Consider the following 9,313-nt stretch of genomic DNA (forward strand, 5'->3'; position numbering starts at 1 on the left):
ATCCCAAAATGACTGAGAACATCATATCTGCCAGAATTAACATACAAAATCCCGTCGCCTAGAATTGAAATGATTGTATTATAGTAGTTATGGCTATTTACTATGATTTTCCGTGTAGGAATACTTATATGCAAGAGAGTTATTGGGTGGTTTAATACTGGTAATGAAAAGCTAGCGGTATTTTATGGATTACTTAATAATATGGACTTGACTCATTGCTGAAGGTCGTATGTCTTAATGTCGTTTGGTCGATTGTTGTTTAATTGGCAATCAAACCACTGTTCCTCACTTGTGAGTTAATCACTTGTAAAAGAAAAAATGTTTGCCAGTTTCAACCCATACTGGATCGTATTACTAATTCATCGTAGGACATGTAGAAAAATCCGTACGTTCAGAATAAATAATAACTTAAGTATTTTTATGCATATCAGCCCTGAATTTCATCGGGTGAATTAATGAACACCAATTTAATAAACCAATAGCATTTTGATGAATTCCGTTAAATGTGTGTCCTCGGTATAATTCCTCTATAATCACAGCTAGGTATTTGCAATTATACAAAAAACCACATCTCTTTAGAAATCGGACACAATAGGGGAATATTTTAAAGATAAACAAATTAAATAAATGACTATATCTTAAATATTTGATGACATGATTTAGAACGAGTGCCATTTTTTTAGCAAATCAAATTATATTTTCGTAGATGCTTTGAGTTTCGTTCTTTTGTTTTTCCTCAATCCGATATATTCTTCATTCGTTTGCTCGTCCACACGTCTTGTCATGCGCAGGTACCAAATATAAACATCGTTTAAATTGTTCATTATACAAATTTATCCCACTGAATTGTAAGAGATAATTAACCAGTTTTGAATTTTAAGCTTGATGCGCTGCTTCAAATTCTGAAGAAAAACTTCTTCATATATTGAAGAAACTATATATTCTACAAACATTAAAGCGAACTGTTCTACTTTACTTTTCAAAATGTAGCAGATGAGATTCCCTTCGAGACAATTTTATAATACTAAGCGTCTTTCTACTTTAAGTCTGATCTTGTTTCTAATTTGCTTACAATTTTTTCTTAGTTGTCGACATGATAAAATGCCATTCCTTTTTTTTTATTCAACACGTACCTGAAAGATTTTAAATGATAAACAACCTTACCTTCATTTCCAAAGTTCGTTTATCTTATTGTTCTCTATATAAGATATTTTGAGGACAACTAACAGCAAATCAGTTTTGATTTTGATTTGAAATATCAGTGCTCTGGAAAGTTTATACTATTAGTACTTAATTTTACACCTCACTCCAATGATCACAGGGTTAATCAGATCTCATTATTTTTGTAATGATATACAAATAGATAAATAGATATTGGTTTTTTGAAAGCTTAATTTTATAATTTGAATTTACACCTAGGAATAAAATATTTAATTGACATTTATGGATAATTATCTTATTAGATCGACATTATTAAATAGAATAATTTTTTGAATAGCCGATGGGATATTGTATTGTAAGTGAGGCCTGTGAATATCTTCGCATATTAGAGCTCGTTGTGATCGGTTTGATCCGTTTGTATACACCCACCCTTGTTGTGGTGGCAACAGTGCAATCACATTGTTCGTTCGTCAACCAGTACGTTATTTCTTTCGTCAAACAAATATTTGCGCCACTCTTTTCTCAGAAACTACAAAACACATATGGTCAGCAGATAGACAGTGGTGGATGAGTTAACACATGAACACTTTTTGAATCTGTCAAATACCTATTCCCTGTTTACTTTGGATTTTTTCAATCTGATGAATGAAATTAATTTTGTTCGTCACACTTTTCTCCAAGAAAACTAAGCAGAATACCTTCATATCTAATCAGTAGCTCAACAGTGATGAGTTGTAACGTGGGATCAAGTTTTTCGATACTTGGAAGTGAGGATATGCATATCACGACTTCTTTTTCAAGATATTATTATAATGGTTCCTTGTTTATTTAGGAACGAGGTAATTGTACCAGCGTTAATATATGTATTGAAAGCCTTTTAAAATGCATTGAATTACCTCCGTACAACCTACATTGCCTTGGTATAAGTACTAAAGGTTGCAATTCTGTAAATATAGACAATGCAATTTCCCATAGGAACTCCCTTTGCGGCTAAAACTGTGACACTTTTACTATGAAGTTTCGTGAAAAATAATATCCCAGAACGGAAAGTTTATATGCACTACTATTTTATTCAAAGGTCAAAATATAGGGCTGTGCGGCATATTTTCAACATTTATATGCCCTGAACTTCTAAGAGTTTAAACTTATACTAAAATTCTATACTACCCTTACCTTCATATTTGGAACTCCTAAGAATTAAAATTTAGGCGCTACCATGTTTTTCTATACTGGTTACATTCCCAAGTGATGTCTCTATGAGATGAAACACAGAGATCATAAATGGGAACCAGTACATTAACAAATTAACATATCTATGAATATTATATATCTCCCCAAAAGAGGCGTGGTTTGAGAAACAGCTGTATTTACAAAGTGCAACCTATTATACAAACATTTATTCAAATAGAAAACCTTCTAAAAACACTTTTTCTCACAACAATACTTATTTATCAGAATTATAGCCTTAAGGAAATCACTGCATATACTCTTAAGTTTCCTTTTACAGTACATTTTATACCCCTACCCCTATTTCAGTTTTTTAAAGAATTTGAAAACAAGACTTTAATCATTGCCAGCTTACCCTATGTGCATGTTTTCTGACATGAAATGTCTAAAACATGTTTGAAACTATTCTGATAACAAATTGAAAGCATTTTAGAATACTATAAATGTATTGTTTAGTAGCTAATTATTCCAACATTCAAGATTATACAAAGTATCCAATCCTGCCTGTGTCTCCAGTCAACATCTTACTGTATGCCTATTTGTCAATGAAAGTTCACAATTTATGTCTCAAATGGTCAGTTAAGAATTCTTGTCACAACAGTATCATCTCTAACCATATAACTAACATAAGTTAGTTAATGTATGAACTAGAAGTGTCTAAACAAAGCCATATTTGCAAAATTGTATTTAAGAAGATATCAGTCTGGTGCATAAATTCACTAAAAGTTTGATAGAAGTGACTGCTTACATATTATTTTTGCATAACTTTCCAGCACAGTTATTGTTTTGTTTGCAAAAGACCTTGAAAATAATAAAATCATAGCATTTACAAGTTAAATTATCTGTTTTATGACCCAGGGTAGGCATTTTTTTCTGTTTTTTGCCCCCTGGGGCCTCACATTTCCTTAATATTTTCCCAGTTTCTAGCAATGTGGAGTATTTAGTATATATTTAGGATAGAACACACTATTGTAAGTTTTATTGAGGTCTTTTTGTAATTCTAGCTTGTACTTTTTAATGCCACGGTCACAAAAAAACACATTTAGGTGTTACGGCTTACTTTTGGGTTATCGACAGAACAAAAAAAACCTAACAAAATTATTTAGGAAGGATCAACGAGTTGCAATGACTGCAAAGAGTAAATATAAGCACTTCTAAACAATTTAAATCACAAAAAGGCATATATTATGAATTTATTTTGAATTCAGGGCTTTAAGTAAACCATGCATACTGTAAACTGTGAATTTATGCTGAGTCATCATAGTTAAGGCTCAGGATTTTCTCAATCTTCATGAAATATTTATAAAACTTCATATTTGAGTTAAATTCTTTAAAATCTCTGAGATAAACCAGATTTTGTGAAATTCTGTATGTTCTATTTTTTAACCCTATATAGGTTGCAATTCTGTAAATATAGACAATGCAATTTCCCATAGGAACTCCCTTTGCGGCTAAAACTGTGACACTTTTACTATGAAGTTTCGTGAAAAATAATATCCCAGAACGGAAAGTTTATATGCACTACTATTTTATTCAAAGGTCAAAATATAGGGCTGTGCGGCATATTTTCAACATTTATATGCCCTGAACTTCTAAGAGTTTAAACTTATACTAAAATTCTATACTACCCTTACCTTCATATTTGGAACTCCTAAGAATTAAAATTTAGGCGCTACCATGTTTTTCTATACTGGTTACATTCCCAAGTGATGTCTCTATGAGATGAAACACAGAGATCATAAATGGGAACCAGTACATTAACAAATTAACATATCTATGAATATTATATATCTCCCCAAAAGAGGCGTGGTTTGAGAAACAGCTGTATTTACAAAGTGCAACCTATAGAAAGCAGGGTTTAACTACACATTTTGATAATCTAAAGAGTGATGCAAGTTTGATGATTTAATTTTCTTATCGACTTCATTATCATATCTGATATACATGGTTCATATCCCAAGGGTTGACATAGTTATACAAATATTGTCATTCGGAAATTTCTCGCCCTGTTGTAAAGCCACACCAAATGTGGCTTATGCTATAGATAATCCATTTCGTAAGGGGTTTCTTGTCGTATAACACATTGAGGGATGTCAGGATTATCAAATGAAAGACTGACCGTACGGAGTGTGTGTTATACGACATGAAATCCTTAAATAAGGGCAACAGTAGTATACCGTTGTTTAAAAGTCATAAATCGATTAAGAGTTACTAACTAAAACCGAGAGAAACACATCAACTATAAAAGGAAAACAACGGAACAACAGTGAAGAGCAACAAAAACAAACGCCAACATACAAAGAAACAGACTTTTTTTTTAAAGTGCGATATTCTTTTCTAATATGTATTAACCTGCCAAACGGCTCAATCATAGGTTAAATAAATAATGATTACTTACTTTGTTATCTTGAATAATACTCATTATTCAAGATAACAAAGTAAGTAATCATTGTTCTGTTACATTATACAATGCAACTTTATATGCATAAAGCAAAAAAAAATGAATTGTTACGGTGTATGACCTAACACGAACCATTATTTAATGCCTTGAAGCAGATTTCACTGAAACGTAGCATCTTCCAGGTTGATTCTTCAAAACAACGACCTATCATTCTGAGAGGATATAACATCGTATAGGTGTATAATACTAGGTAAAATGTCAGTCCCTAACTTAAACACACTATCTTTCTATTGGCTGTCTACATTTACCGTCATTATGTAGTTCCAACCACTTTACCTACGTATAGTTTCAATTGTTCCCTTTTTATCGTCCTAAATATGTAAACAAAATGTTCATTATACGTTAAGCAATTGACGATCAAATATTATGGTTGATATTTAAGAAAATACAGTAATATCAAATATAATAAATTAAGTTATTTTTATCTCTGAGCTAAAATTGTTATACATGCGTCATTCGTGTGGTGTGAAAACATCAATCATTACATTTGAGGTAAAGCAAATGTTTACTGTATTTGTTTCACTAACAGGGTCAAAGGACAAAGGTATTCAAATCAAACCGGAAATAAGATAATTAAGAGCCTTTATCATATACGATTAATATCTTGCAACAATTTTACATATTTGCGGTAAATAAAAATGTTATAAGACCTTCATGTTGCTGTTGAATGCATCTTGATGTAATTTAATTTTGAATGTAACACGTCTTATAATTGGCTGAAAGATTTTGTTTACATATTCTACACTTTTTCGTCAAATTTTGCATCAAGGGACATCGCTTTCCAAAATCAATTATATTTTATCCAAAAGACAATACATAGCTTCACTTACTGCAGTATTTGGTTTTGGTGACCAATGTCCTTGTACATTTTTGGAATAAATACTAAGAATTTAACACAAAACACTCAAAAGCACTATTGTATTATTGTATTAAACACAAGAAACATCTGTTGTGTCAAAATATTTGTCAATGCAATATTATTTCATCTATAATATTAATTTTTATTTCTACTATTACATAAACAAGAAATTTTAATATGTACCGGATCGTACATAGGCTTACAAAATAATTAAAATCTTCTATTTGCATTTTCAGTGACGAAAGCATTGTCCTCTTCCCTCATACACTCACTCACGCACTATTTTATTCAAACTCATTTACTTTTTCCTACTGACCCACCAATTTTAATCTGAAATGATTATGTTGATCTTAACAGCTCTTAAAGGACTGAACAATAATTCATTACGTATTTTTTCTGTTTTTCTGTCAATTTTTTAGACTTATCCACTGACGTAAAATCAGTACTTTTCAGTACTATTTAGACATATCGCTTTCAGTCAATTAAGATCTGTTCAGTCTTTGTGTAAACTTTGCTTGGTATGCTTTTAAATTTACCTGTACACATCAACAATAAACCAAATTTTCCAAAATGCAGCTCTGAATTAACTGCAATGGAACAGTCTGACTTTTTTAGATCCTGTTAAAATCAAAATGACTCACTCTATCATTTGCTATCTCATGCACGCCCTCTCATTGACATTCTTTCTCAATGTATTTGCTATCGCTCACTCATTCGAAATCACTGACACACCCACGCATTCTTTCATGCACTTAATCACTGTCGAGGAGTCACACTGTAACATGCAATTCGCTTTTTCATGCACTTACTCTAAGTCATTGACTGGCCTTTCTCCTTTTCTCTCCCCCTCAAACTGTCTGTCCGCTCATATTGTTTCCTTCTAGTACTCACTCCTCTATGCATACACACCTTCTATCTCTCTCTTTCGCTCATCTCATACTGTCTCTCCCTTTATCATCACTCACTATTTCCCACTTAATTTCTCTCTGCCCGTAGTACACCCTCTCCTGCTCTATCTCTCTCAGACACTCTCTCTTCCCATCTATTCCCCCTATCTCTCTCTCTCACTCTCTGTCTCCCACACTTTTCCTCTCCCACATTCTATCACTCCCTCTCTCCTTATCTATTACACCATCTCTCACTCCCAATATTTTCTCTCTCCCAAACTCTCTTTCTCACGCACATGACAGTACGGTACTACAATTTACGAGAGAATGAGAGAGAGAAAAAGAAAGTTTGACAGAAAAAGAGAAAAGAGAAAAAGAGTGAGAGAGAGTTAGAGAGAGCGAGAGAGAGAGACAGAGAGAGAGAGAGAGAGAGAGAGAGAGAGAGAGAGAGAGAGAGAGAGAGAGAGAGAGAGATAGAGAGACAATGAGAAAAAGAGAGAGTGTTAATTGTAAATGCATTCGTCTGGGCAATCTTAACCCACAATAATATACACCAATGTTTCAAGTGTATGGCTGTGACAGTATTGTGTTCTACTCCGTCAGTGCAATGATTTAGCACTGTCCATCGGGGAGGACACTACTGCCTACCACTAGTTTGGAAAGATTGGCACTCTTACCTTCGGTTATCTTCATTAGGTAAGAGCACACAATTACACAAAATTATCAAACATTTTATTTCAATAGATATAATGTTCGTTATGGTATTCTTAGTTTTTATTTCTTGTAGTTTAACTTTTATTAAGGAATTTGTTGTTATTGTGCTTTTATTTTGATTTTTAATGATGGTTTTCTATCAAAATAATCAGTTTAATTGAATTAGAAATGTTTTAATTTTCAAATAATTCGAAATTTTAGAAATGAGCAGATTAAAGGGTGGTAACTTCAATTGTTTTATATTTCTATTACTACATTGTTAACCTGTGTTTACTGATCTATTCACGTGTAGTCAGTAAAGTGTAAAATTACATATATAAGCACACTATTATATCTAACTGTATTTCATGGTCTAGAGATTTTTTTACTAATTTATTTAGAAAGCCTGAAAATTATTTGCAAGAAAATTATTTTTCTATCTCATTGACACATGCCAAACAGTTGGATCGAGATTTCCTTTTTGGGAAAATTTTAGGAGGAGATTTGCATAAAACCTTTTTACATTTTCGTTTCTATCAGTAACGTCATTACTAATGTTTGAAACGTTTTGTAACTTTCAGGTGAATTCATTCACTTTGGAATTAATTCGTTTCAACAAAATGTCAAGTAGCTTCCACATATTGTAAATTCATGGATTGTGGTAGCCGTATTAAATTAGTATTTCTATTGAATTACAAGTTCTTTGCTTATTTTGTAGATTTTTGATTGAATTTGAATGACATTCGATACAGTTAGTGTACACAGTGATATGCATTTGTCGTAATTTCTGCTTTTTGCTATGTTTTTGTATAGTTTTAAAGGCAGCAAATACGAATAAACTCACAAAACTTGTGACTAAACTAAGGGATAAATAAATACGGCCGTCAAATCTGTTGTCTGTTCTCTCTCATCATTGGTAGCGTGAATAAATAATCAATAGTAGAAAATGATACTTTTATTAAACTTCTAGAACAGCCGATATGTTTCCATACATGTACAATATTCGAGCAACAATAATATAATTTACATACGGGGCGGAGCTACTAAAATAACATTCTTTCTCTTGTATTTTTGCACGGACCAAACGGGATCATCTTAATAAATTCTACAATGACAACGTAAATAAATGCAAGGCATACAGCTATCTGCGCTGCTTCTTACCTCTAGACTACGACCCTTACTTGTAATATAAACTGCGAGGCATACAGCTAAATGCGCTGCTTCTCACCTCTAGAAACCCCCGGGCTGAGCCTTGCTGCAAGCCAAATGTAAACACAGCAAAGACTGACGAACGTGACGTTGCACTGGTATTTATTTGAAATTCCCGGAAGTAAATATTCTAAGCAGGAAGAAAAACATAACGTCAAACGCTGACATAAAATATACAAGTCCTCGACTCAAAATACTTATAATAATAAACTTTTGTTACTAAAACAATCAAGACATATTATTTCTTCCAGTTGAGAGCTCACAAAGGAACACTTTTGGGTTCACGATTACAATATTAACCCAACGGTAACGTTCTGAATAATACATGACAAATTTGCGCCATATATGACGTAATCGATACATCTAATAACATAAAGTAAAACGTACGTTAATTACTCATTCAATATACTAGAAATACTAGAAATAACTTCTGACAACTCATATAAACTCTCTTAATACAATAAGAACAACATTTCTTTACTTGGAAATAACCAATACACACATTTACAACACTGCCCCTCCCCCAGAATACATTTCGTCCTCGAAATATGGTCTTGTCAATTCTGACATTACATTTCAAAAATTCTTTTCACAATATTGCTATGTACGTAATACTCTATTATACAAATAAAAAATCTCTAATTTGCCAAAAAAAAGGAAATATTACAGCTATCTTAAAACTTAAACTTAACCATACATCAACAAACTACTGCGCCTGTTTATGTCATAAAAACTAATGTCTGTGTTAACAAACTAATGCGCCTGTTAATACTTAAAAGGCAAAATATACATTTTTCTTCATTGTGTCATTATCGA

The sequence above is a fragment of the Mytilus californianus genome, unplaced genomic scaffold (genome assembly GCF_021869535.1).
Source record: "Mytilus californianus isolate M0D057914Y unplaced genomic scaffold, xbMytCali1.0.p SCAF_45, whole genome shotgun sequence".
NCBI lineage: Eukaryota > Metazoa > Mollusca > Bivalvia > Mytilida > Mytilidae > Mytilus > Mytilus californianus.